Source organism: Sarcophilus harrisii, chromosome 5, assembly GCF_902635505.1.
Source record: "Sarcophilus harrisii chromosome 5, mSarHar1.11, whole genome shotgun sequence".
Classification (NCBI taxonomy): Eukaryota; Metazoa; Chordata; class Mammalia; order Dasyuromorphia; family Dasyuridae; genus Sarcophilus; species Sarcophilus harrisii.
Genome location: NC_045430.1, coordinates 249,395,598 through 249,408,218, shown reverse-complemented (window position 1 = coordinate 249,408,218; position 12,621 = coordinate 249,395,598). Strand labels below are relative to the sequence as shown.

Below are 12,621 nucleotides of genomic sequence, written 5' to 3'. Positions count from 1 at the left end.
AGAGGAGAGAGGTGAAAGAGAGGGAGAGGAGAGGAGAAAGGAGAGGAGAGGAGAGAGGTGAAAAGAGAGGGAGAGGAGAGGCCGAAGGAGAGGGAGAGAGTGAGGTGTAGAAAACAGGGATAAAAGAGAGAGGAGAGAGAGAGGGAAAGAGAGAGAGAGGGAGAGAGAAAGAGTGAGCAAAAAGAGTGCGAGAAAAAGTGAGAGAAAGATTGTGAGAGCGTGTGAAAAAGGGAGAGAGAGAGAGAGAGGAAAGAGAGAGGGAGAGTGAGGAAAAGAGAGAGGGAGCGAGAGTGAGAGAGGAGAGAAGAGAGGGAAAGAGAAAGAAAGGGAGAGACAGAGAGATACAGAGGGATAGAGAGGGAGAAACACTGTGTGTTTGTGTGTTCCATAATTTGCCACTTCACCAACTAAGGGGCTGCCTTGGGCTTCACATCTTTGAGAAGCTTTTACTGGTAAGAGACTCCATGATCCTGAGTATTCTGGAGTGGGGATAGCCAAATATGTCTAGGAGGGAGGAATGAGGGAGTTTGTATTGGGGGGAGGTGTGTATATCTGTGGGAAATCATGGGTCTAGTGATGAATGAGCGAGACATTCCTAGTGCCAGCAAGAGGAGCTGGACAAGATGCTTGTTCCTATGTCCTCAATGGAAGAGCATCTGGGATACATGTGAGAACTTGAGAGAAGCCTCTTTTGTAGACTCTGGGGAGATTCCCCTAACCATCTGAGACTCACCACAAAGAAAATGCTTTTCGTTGTTATTCTGAGGAAGCTCCTTGGTTCTCTTAAGTAAAAGAATGATGTGGGCCTGGGAGCCGGGATGAGCCGAGTTTCAAATTCAGTCTCAAACAGAACTGAGTGTCCCCAAGGCGCAAACCATTTCCCCATTTCAGTCGATTTCCTCAAAGGGTTGATGTATGAATCAAAGGAGATGGTACAGTGGGAAAGGTTGTGGAGTACAGTGCACAGGGCAGCAGAGAGGTGTATCTCTCTCTCTCTCTCTCTCTCTCTCTCTCTCTCTCTCTCTCTCTCTCTCTCTCTCTCTTCTGTCTCTCTCTCTCTCCCTCCCCCTGATGTGACCCTGAGACTGTCTCCAGGATTTCATTGCTTAGAGCAATAGCCCCCCATTGGGAGATCAAGCTTAATGAGGAGAGATGTGTGGATCTCCTTAGCTGGAGAGGAGGTGGGACAGAGCAGTATCAAAGTTTTAAACTTTTTTTTCTGACAATTAACCTTCTGCCAACTACTGGATTCCTATCTCCCCTATCTCCAAACCATATTTTAAATTTATACAAAAAGTTCTCTGAAATCTCAAATGTCTATATATTCCTTTGCTTTTTTTTAATTGGAGGGGGTGGACAAGATTGTTCATTGTTCCTGTAGATATCCCAGAGGTAACTGGCTTAAACCTTTTCCCTGGTGCTTGGGTAGCCAATCTGTCATTTCTTCTTAGAGAGCTGGTGTACTTCAAGGCACTGAAAAGCTTAAGAAAGACTTTCCCAAGGTAAAATGTGCTGGTTAGGACTTTCAAGGCTCTCATTCTGGCCCACATTCTAAGTTAATAATTTGCCCCCTTGGATCTGGATTTGAGAATACGACCATGAGAAAACTTTTAAGAGAAAGAAGAAGCAGGGATGGGAGCCCGTGGACTGTAAACCTGACCACTATATAGGATATTGTGAAATCAAAGAATATTGGAATTATCAGAAATTTTGTGCTTTTTTTTTTCAGCTTTAGAGCTTTCTTTTTTACTTTTTGAGCTTTACAGATTCTTTTTTTTTTTTTTTTTTTGAAGCAAGCAATCAGCATTATTACTGTTATATTACAACAAACATAGTGACAACACATTAACAGCAGGATGATCATTAAGTTTTTTCTAATGCTTAATATAGTGTAGTAGCATGATTACTCAATAACTCTGATCATAATTTCTGGACAGACTGACCTAACTGAAAGGACTTAGAACATTTGTTGGTCCTAAGATGAAAGATGCCAGATATCACATCCCAAGTACATTATGGGGAGCAGGGCAGAGGAAGAGAAGTGTCATTATAAGGATAATCCACTTAGTATGGAATTTTTGTAAGTATCTAAGCAACAGGAATCATAAGGATTCAAGCAGGCTATGAAAGAGCTATGATTTGATGGATGGAAGGAATGACCATTCTGATGAAACCATACATTAATGCTAATAGAAAATTCTTTGCTAACTAATCTTTATTACATGTTACTGTGCCAGATAATATGCTAAGCACTAAGTATCTCTATTCAACTCTCACAAATATCCTTAGAGTGTAGTGCTATTGTTAATTCTCCATTTTACAAAGAAAAAACTGAAGCAAATAGAGATTAAAAACTTGTCTAGGGATCTACAGAGCCACATCTAGGGTGTCAACGATTCCACATCTTCCAATATCCAAGTCTAGATTTCTCCACTGTGCTACTCTCTGCTAGATACAGTCTCATTACATGGGAGTTCCAATGAACAACATGAAAAGTGTTCTAGTAGTGAGAAAATTTGAATCCTTATCTGCCTCATAGTATTCAAGGAAACATTTTTACCTGTTTTCTAATTACTGGGAATAGTTCTTTAAAGAAAAAGATTAGAAATCTACCCATTTCTCAAAGGTCTTAAATGAATATAGAGAAAACGTCCAGCTTTTTCTGTCTCTTGTACTGTTTGCTCTTTCCTATCTCTCCCTGTCTCTGTCCCCTTCCCACTCTACTCCCCGCCTACCTTGTCTGTCTCTCTCTCTCTTCCTCCCTCCTTTTTGGTGAAATTCAAAACTGGAAAATTCTTAGAGGATATATCAGCTCAAACTTATGGTACAATTAATTAATTAAATTCGATCCTAAGCTACTAAGGTGAATCTGTCCAGAAGAACTAGTGACAATTGTGCTGACTCCTCTCCCATTCTGTACATTTTAGCAAAATATTGCATCAGATTTAGAATCAAGAAGACTGAGTGAAATAAAGAGGTAATTAAGGCAAAGTCAAAATGGTGGAGTAAAAGTAGAAATTCACCCTACTCTTGAGCTTTACAGATTCTTATTTATACTGACAGACAATTTGCCTCCAAAGTTTCTTTTTTTTTTTTTAATTTAATAGCCTTTTATTTACAGGATATAACCTCCAAAGTTTCATCCTCTATTTCTTCTATTGTTGTTCAAGGGAATTTCTCAGTTGCTGACTTTGGATTACTTTTAATGGATAGGAGAGAGAAGAGATGGGATGAGAAAAGGAGGAACCACGGAAAGGGACCTCTAGGGATGGGTCATTTTCATCAAAACATATTGGACAATGAAAAGTAATAGCTGGGTTGTGTCCAATGAGATATTAGTTCTTTCTTGGGCTGCTGGATACTCCTTTAGCTGGGAAGATGGGATATTGGAACCAGAGTTTTTAGTATTTATTTGATGACATTTTTCCTTAGGAAATCCTTGGAATTCAGCATGATACAAAGAAACCAAATATTTCCTCAGGATGAGGATCAATCAATGAATATATAGTAATGATTGTTCTTATGTCAGTCACTGTATTAAATAAGACACCTGCCCCCCCAAAATTCATTCCGAGGGGGCCAAAAGTACATAAACTAGAATATGCCAAATAAATAACAGTATATAAAAAATGTCAGAAGGCTTAATCCTAATGGAACAATGAGACTATCAGAACAGTTTTAGGACAGAGGTATGCAGGGTGATCAGGATGATATCTATAGGAGTGTAGAAGCAAAGAAAAAAAAAAACTAGGATAAAAATGTCATTAAGGAATTAAAAGATGCCTAAGTCATAGGATGATATATATGGACTAAGCAAAGGAAAGAGTAGTGGATGACTGAGCCTGCAAAGCTGGGTGAGAGAAAAGGGAATTTCAGAAGAGAACAGAAGGACAGAGGGTAGGGGACAAAGAACAGATTGTTTTGGACATCTTGAGGTTCCGGTGCAATTGGGCAATCTGGTTCAAAATAGCCATTAGATAGTACATGGGAATTGGGGGAAAGAGCTCAAGAGAGATTGAGGCAGGATGAATATACCTGGCAGTCCTTTAAGCTTTATCTGTTTGTAGCCCGACATAGAAGGATGATACTTGTAACTCCTTAGGACATTCTCAATATTGTGGCTGTTACAAGGACTCTACATGGGCAGAGGATAAAGAATTTGAGTGAAATATGAAGGGATAATACCTTTTTTAAAATGAAGCCAGGGAGTGAACCAGGAATGTACTTGGGGAAAGAGAAAGGAAAAAGTGGAGTGTTGCAAATTAGCTGCCACAAGAAAAAGAGGCAAGGAAAGCTTTTTCATTGGAGTTGGAGAGGAGAGGTTGGGTGAGAGAACATTATTCTCATCAGAGTTGGCTCAAATAAGAGACATCATAAATACTCAATAGGTGTATAGAAATCTATCTTAGCCTGCAGGAAAATGAGTGGGGAATGGAATGTGGGAGAGGGCTGATAAAAGAAGAGATCATTTTGGGAGAGTCAGTGGTCAACAGCAAAATATGTTTGAAGAGAGGGTGAAAGGAGAGAATAAATGAGGGGGAAACACATTTAGCAATAGTAATTGGAAAAGCCATTTTTGAGGTGTTTATCTGTTGGAATATAATTGTTCTCTGGGAAATGATGAGCTGAATGTTCCCATGGGGGGGGGGGGGGGGGGGGAACCTGGAAAGCACTCCATGAACAAAGTGAAATAGCCCGTAAATGAAATGATAGCAATGTTTTGGAGGGAGACCAGATGTAAATGATTTTAATCTCCAACTGCTCTAAAGGACTTAGGATAAAAAAATCTTATCCATTCACAGAAAAGGAATGATTATGTCTGAATTCAGATTGAAGCATTCTCTATTTTTCTCTTTATCTCTCTATTTTTAAGATAATTTCTCTTCAGGGTTTTATTTTCATGAGGGTGAGAGATCTATGTTTTCACAAATTTATGGAAATGTTTTAGATAATCTAATATGTGATTTCTTAATTGTGGACGGAAATCAAGGAAAGAACCTACAAAGCAAACAAACATCTTTTAAAAATCTTAAAAATCTTTACATTAAAAAATGTAAAAGAAAATTTTTTGACTGTAACTTGGGCTCAATATTAAATTAATTGAAATTATATTAAAAAGGGGATCATTCACTTGTGTACTTTGGAGGTGATAATAGTAACTTTGCATTTCAATTAGTAAAATTCAATTGAATGAGAATGTGAGAAACCAGGGTACAGAGAGTTTAGAGGAGAGAGAGAAAGGGAAAAGAATAAGTGGAGGCCACAGTCAATAAACATTTATTATCTGCAGTGGCTCAGGCTCCATACCAAGCAGTGGGGGGATACAAAGAATTGCCCAAGCTGGGGCCTGGCCTGAAGGAGCTTTTCAGTCTAAGGGGGGTTGAGTCCACACAAACAACTCTGTATAAAGAAGTGGTTTACCAGAAAAAAATTGGAAGTAATGAAGTTGTCTCCTGGGCTTCCTCCAAGTTTGCAGTGAGGGAGAGCATAAGGAAGAGCACATTGACAAGGGTCCAGGTCCACCAAAGGCCAGGAATCACTCCTCGGTAAATCATAATCCCAGAACTGCCGCTCTCTCTGCTCCCTACAACTCCTGACTCCTTTATCTTTGCTCACATAGTCTTTTCTTCATTCCCAGGTTTGGTCCAGGAGCAACAGGCAAAAGCAATGAGATTGTGGGGTCTCTGTCACTCTGTCGCCCCCTTGTCTTTGGACATCATTGAGCAACTCTACCTCGAGTCCCAAGGGGACAACATTCCTGTGGGCTCAACAAAGAAAGAAAAGAATATTGGAGCTCCGTTGTGGATGAGACATATTGGTTTTGAGATCCCTCCCAAGGCCCTAGCTATTCTTCTAATTCTTTTGAATCCACGCCCTCCTGCTTCTGCCAAGGCTTACTCACCCAATTTGGACACAAAACAAAGGGCTGCTCCACGCAGGATCAACAAAGTCCATCCTATTATATTGGCAACTTCTCCCAAGGCTGTCCCCAACGCCCCCTCCACCACAAGGCCCCAGCAAGAACCCTCTGGATGGGAAAATGCCAACCCAACCCACCCTCCGTTACGCAGTATGACACAGAGGAGAAGAAAAGTGTGTTGTGTTTACCCCATCGTCCAGCTGGGCAACTGTTAAGAGGTGGAGGTATAAAGTCCGTCCCATCTTTGTCCCCCAGTCCCAAAGTTCCCCAATGTGTGTACCTCAACATGCCTCCCAGACCCCCCAGGGAGGCCCTTCTGGATAATAACACCCTTTTGGGTCTTTCTTGAAAATGTCACCAGTTGGGAGAATCTAGAAGTAAAGAAACCGCTGCAAGAATCGAGAAGTATTTCCCCTATTTCCCCCACAGATATTACAAAATTGTGCCTGAGCAAATTGATATTAAAATAAAAAAAATTTGAGGTAGAGTGGGAGTCCTTCAGATAGAGCCCCAAAGATAGAAAGAAAGCCATTGGGCTGGGGATGGACGTGTCTAAAGTACCGAGGCTAAATCCACGGAAAGAAGATATGGGGACCCCTGGCCTAGCTGGGTGCTAGCAGGAGCTTCAGCAAAAGCCACATTTTCATCTCCCAGTCAAATCAAGTTGAAGTCTTGACTCCTGGAGGCTGAGTGCAGCTGGGCTACTTAGGATGGCAGCTGGGTACAGCTGGGCCACTGAGAACTTGAGGAAGTGGCCCTGACAAGAAGGAACCCCGCCCTGGTATGCCCCGCCTACAGAGGCAGGGGGCGGGGATGCTGCTGGCTGCCAGTGCAGGAGCTGCTGGCTCCTGGTACATCCAGGATGGGGGATGCTCTTGCTTTCTGCTGCCTTGTCAAGAGAGTTTGGACTTTCTGGGCAGAGGGCAGAACTGAAGGGAAGCATGAGGAACCATCTCTTCACACCACAAATAGAGGTCCTTAAACTGAATTAAATCTTTTTTAACAATGCACCAGCTAAGAAGAACCCCACCATTGAAACATATTATGGGAACAGGGAAGACTAGAGTTCATCTTCAGAGAAGGACACTAAGTAAAAAAGCTTTTACATCAAAGAGTAACCTGAAATGGCCCCAAACTCAAAGAGAATGTATACAACTTAAAATTTAAGAAGTTAAAAATCAAATGAGAGACACTAGGGAAAAACGAATCAAATTTTAAAATTCCATCCAAGAAAAACCAAAACCTTAGGAAACAAGAAAGGAAACCAACTTGCAGAGGAGGAACAGAGTCTTGGAAGTGAGGATGATGGAGCAAGTGCAAGACAGGAAAGTAAAGACAAAGCAGGCAGTAACAAAAAGAATAGATTTTAGAGATTGAAAACAAATAGAACAAAATGTGAAATATCTTAAAAGTTAAAAAAACAGATCTGGAGGACAGATTTAAGAAGAGAAAATGGAATTGGACTCTTGACAATTGTGACCCAAAAAAACCCTTGACACAAAAATGCAAGAAATAATTTAGGACAATTGTCCTGGGGGTGGAAGAGCCAAGATGGCAGAGAGAAGACAGGACTTTATCAGAGCTCTTCCACATATCTCCCACATTGAATTAACAGCAAATCGAGCCTTTGATCTGAGTGACAGAACCCACAAATATTTGGAGTGTATCAAATTGCCACCAGAAGATAATTTTAAAGATCTCCAGAAAAGGTCTGCTTCAACTGGCCACTGTGAGAGGTGGGCTGAGCACTGGTAGTACAGACCCCCAGGGTGGTGTGGGCTCTAGGCACTAGGGAATCTATCAGTAGGAATCTACAGCAGTATTGGTTCCTCTGTCCTGGTTGCAAGCCTAGTAGATCAGCAGATTATCTGGAAAACATCCAACACAAATACAAAAGACAATTAGTGAGCCACTAAATCCCAGAAGATCCTGGGCCTGGCCCTGCCCACCTGGCACCAGAAGTTAGTCAGCATTGCAGCCAGCACAACTTATTAGAGGAAGCTAGGACAATCTCCCCTTTGTCATAAATGGACCTCAACCTTAAAAAAATTAAGCAAAAAGAACTCTCAGCATAGTTATTATGGGGAAAGAAAAGAGATTTCAAACTCTGAGGACACTAAAAGCAGATTATCTCCAGAGACCCCAAAGGATGATAGGAATTGATCCCCATCTCACAACCCTCTCTTGGAAGGGCTTGAAAGAATTCAAAAAGGGACTTAAAACACGGAAGAAATATAAGGAAAGGCAATGAAACTTTTGCAAGACGGTTTGGAAAAGGAAAAAGAAATTATCCGAAGAAAACTCCTTACCAAATAGATTGAATGAAATGGAAAAAGCATATAACATCTTACAAAACAGATTTGACAAAATGGAAAAAGAAAGTAACTCCTTAAAAAATAGTTGATGACATGGAAAAATTGCACTGAACAAAACAACTCATTTAAAAATTGAATTGCCTCAATACAAAAGGAGCTAAAAAAGGTAGCTGAAGAAAATCATTTACTAAAAATTAAAATTGAACAAATGGAAATGAATAACTCAATGAGACATCAAAAATCAGTCATCCAAAAAAATTGGAAAAATATAAGAAAAAAGTAAAATGCCTCATTGGAAAAGCAAGTGACGTGGAAGATAGACCTAAGAGAGCCAATCTAAGGATTTCTGGACTCCCTCAAAACGATGAGCAAAAAAGCCCTAGACATCATCTTTCAGGAAATCACCAAGGAAAACTGCTCTGATGTCCTAGAACCAGAAGGTAAATTAGCCATTGAAAGAATTCACCAATCCCCTCCTGAAAGAGTTTCCCAAATGAAAACTCCATGGAATATCATAGCTAAATTTCCGAATTAATCGGATTAACGGAAAAATATTGCAAGTAGCCAGAAAGAAACCATTCAAATCTCGAGGAACTGCAGTCAGCATCACCCTGTCAACATCAGAACCTTAAAGGATCGAAGCACCTGGAATCTGATATTTTGAAAGGTAAAGAAACTTGCGTTGTAGCCAAGAATCAACTATATCCAGCTAAATTGAGCATTATCTTTCAGGGAAGAAGATGACCATTGGATGACAATGGGTGAATTTCAATTATTTATGATGAAAAGAGCAGAGCTGACCAAAAAATTTGACCTCCAAATACAGAACACGAGAAGCATCCAAAGGTAAAATGGAAAGAACTCTTGAGATGTATACCTGTGTTATAGGTATACTTAGAGAGTGTGGGCATCATTTGATTTTATTGTGCTAATATGAAAAAGTAATTAGAAGTGGAAAGGGGATTGTGCCAGAAAAAGAGGGATATGAAGTTAAAATAAGTGAAATTATATTTCATTCAGAGGCAAAGAAGATCTATTATAAATGAGGGAAAGAAGGGAGGGGGATGAACATTGTGTGAATCTTACTCTGATTAGATTTTGCTCAGAGAGAGAGTATCAAACATACTGGCTTTCACAGAGAAACTTCTCTCATCTTATTGAGACATGGGAGGAGAAAGGCGAAAGGAAAGGGGGAAACTAATAGAAGGGAAACAGAAGCAGTAGGGGAAAGATAAAAGAAGTGGGGGGCTGTTTGAAGGGAGGTGATGGTCAGAAGCAAAATACTGGGGAAAAGAAAGAGAAAAGCATAACTTGGGGCAAATAAGATGGCAGGAAGTACAGAATTAGTCATGTTAATTGTGAATCTGAATGGGGTGAACCCTCCCATAAAAAGGAAGCAGACAGCAGACTGGATTAAAAGCCTGAATCCTACAATATGTTCTTTACAAGAAACACATTTAAAGCAGAGTGACCCATACAGAGTAAAGGTAAAAGGCTGGAGGAGAATGTATTATGCTTCAGGTGAAGTCAAAAACAAAACCAAACAAAAAACAAACAAACAAACAGGGGTAGTGATCCTGATCTCAGATCAAACAAAAGCAAAAATCTATCTAATTAAAAGATAAGGAAGTAAACTATATCTTGCTAAAGGAGGATACCCAATATAAGGAAGCAATAGCAACATTGAATATATATATACATATATGCACTAAGTGGTATAGCATCCAGATTACTAGAGGAGAAGTTGAGAGCTGCAAGAAGAAATAGACACCAAAATTATATCAGTGAGGGATCTCAACATTGTTCTCTCAAAAGTAGATAAATCAACCACAAAAGATAAGAAGTTAAGGAAGTACATAGAATTTTAGAAAAGTCTGAAGAAAATTGAATGAAGACAGAAAGGAGTATCCTTTTGTTCTTGGCAGTTCATGGGATACCTATAAAAATTTGACCATGGGTTAGAGCATAAAAACCTCAAAATCACATACAGAAAGGCAGAAATCCTAAATGCATTTTTTCAGATCATGAGGCAATAAAAATTACATGCAGTAAAAAGCCAGGGAAAAATCATCTTCAAGAATGAATGGGTGAAACAACAAATCATAGACAAATCAACAATTTCATGCAAGAGAATGAGTAATAAGACAACATAACCAAAATGTGTGGGATGCAGCCAAAGCTGTTATTAGGGGAAATTTTATATCTCTAGATGCTTATTGGCATCAAATAGAAAAACAGTAGATCAATGAACTGGCCTTACAACTAAAAACGCTAACAAAAGAATCAATTTAAAAAACCCCAATTAAATACCAGATTTGAAATTCTAAAAATGAAAGGACCTATTAATAAAATTGAAAGTAAGAAAACTATGGAATTAACAAAACTGAATTGGTTTTAGGGGAACAAATAGGTAACCCTATATATAGTTCACCTGATTTTCTTTCCTTTTTTCTAATCAAATTATTAGTCTCAAAAATAAAAAGGGAGAACTTTGTACCAATGAAGAGGAAATTAGAACAATAACTGGATGTTATTTTGCCCAAGTTTACATCAATAAATTTGATAATCTAAATGAAATGGAGGAATTTCTACAAAGATATAGACTGCCCAGATGAAGAAAAGAGGAAATAAATTTCTTAGTAATTTATTGTAATAGTCCCATGTTAGAAATAGAAATAGAACAAGATATTAATCAACTCCCTAAGAAAAAATCTCCAGGGCCAGATGAATTTACATGTATATTCTAACATTTAAAGAATCATTAATTCCAGTACTATGCAAAGTATTTGAAATAATAGAAGGATTCTTACCAAATTCCTTTTATGATGCAGAGATGGTACTGATCTTTAAACCAGGTAGAAGGAAAAGAGAGAGAGAAAATTATAGACCAATTTCCCTAATGAGAATAGTGATGCAAAAATCTTAAACAAAATATTAGCAGAGATATTCCAGAAAGTCATCCCTAGGATAAGGCACTATGACCAAAAAGAATTTATACTAGGAAAGCAGGACTGGTTATATATTAGGAAAACTATTAGCATACTTGATTATATCAGTAACCAAACAAAAATCAAAGGATGATTTCCATAGATACAGGACAAGCATTGGATAACATTCAACACCCAATCCTATTAAAACCACTAGAGAGTGTAGGAACAAATGGAGTTTTTCTTAAAATGATCCGTAGCATCTATTTCAAATCATCAGCAAAGTATCATATGTAATGGGGACAACCTAAAACATTCCCAATAAGATCAGGGGTGAAACAAGTTGCTGCCCACGGTCACTGTCACTGTCACCATTACAATTTGATACTGTATTAGAAATATTAGCAAATATAATAAACATTTGTGACAATACTACCAAAATCAATCTACTTATTTAGTGCCACACCAATCCAACTCACAAGAAATTATTTTACAGATCGAGACAAAACAATAACAAAGTTCATCTGGAAGAACAAAATCAAGAATTACAAGGGAATTAATGAAAAATTGCAAATGAAGGTGGCCTAGCTGTGGATGCCTAAAGTTATATTATAAAGCCGTTTTCGGCTAAGAAAAGAGTAGTCAATCAGTGGAAGAGGTTAAGTTCACAGGACAAAGTAGTCGATGACTATCGCGATCTAGTGTTTGACAAACCAATGACACCAGCTTTGGGGATAAAAAATCTACTATTTCACAAAAACTTCTGGGAAAATTGGAAATTAGTATGGCAGAACCTAGACATGGACCCACACCTAACACAATATACCAACATAACGTTGAAATGAGTTCATGACAGCATGGAGTTATAAGCAAATTGAAATGAGTTCATGACAGCATGGAGTTATAAGCAAATTGGAAGAACATAGGAAAGTTTACCTCTTAGATCTGTGGAGAAGGAAGGAATTTTTGACCAAAGAAGTGCTGGAATTAATTATTGTAAAGAAAACAGATCATTTTGATATTATATTAAGTTAAAAAGGTTTTGTACAAACAAAACTAATGCAGTCAAGATTGAAGGGAAGCCATAAACTGGGAAAATATTTTTACATTCAAGCGTTCTGATAAAGGACTCATTTCTAAAACATAGAGAGAATGGATTCACATTTATCAAGAATTCAAACCATTCTCCAACTGATAAATGGTCAAAAGATATAAACCATTTTCAGATGAAGAAATTAAAACCTTTTCTAGTCATATGAAAAGTTGCTGTAAATCACTACTGATCAGAGAAATGCAAATTAAGACAACCCTGAGGTACCACTACACACCTCTCAGATTGGCTAAGATGACAAGAAAAGATGACATTTCCTGTCATCTTAGCCAATGTTAGAGAGGGTGTGGGAAAACTGGGACACTAATACATTGTTGGTGGAACTGGGAACGGATCCAACCATTCTGG

The 12,621-nt window shown here is 38.7% G+C and overlaps 1 long non-coding RNA gene across 1 annotated transcript; it reads left to right on the top strand.

Annotated features, from left to right (window-relative positions):
* Positions 1 to 309: 309 nt before the first annotated feature.
* LOC116419488 lies at positions 310 to 8,305 on the top strand. Its single transcript, XR_004229813.1, has 2 exons — positions 310 to 452; positions 5,639 to 8,305. It is a non-coding gene; the product is annotated as an uncharacterized LOC116419488 (long non-coding RNA).
* Positions 8,306 to 12,621: the final 4,316 nt, after the last annotated feature.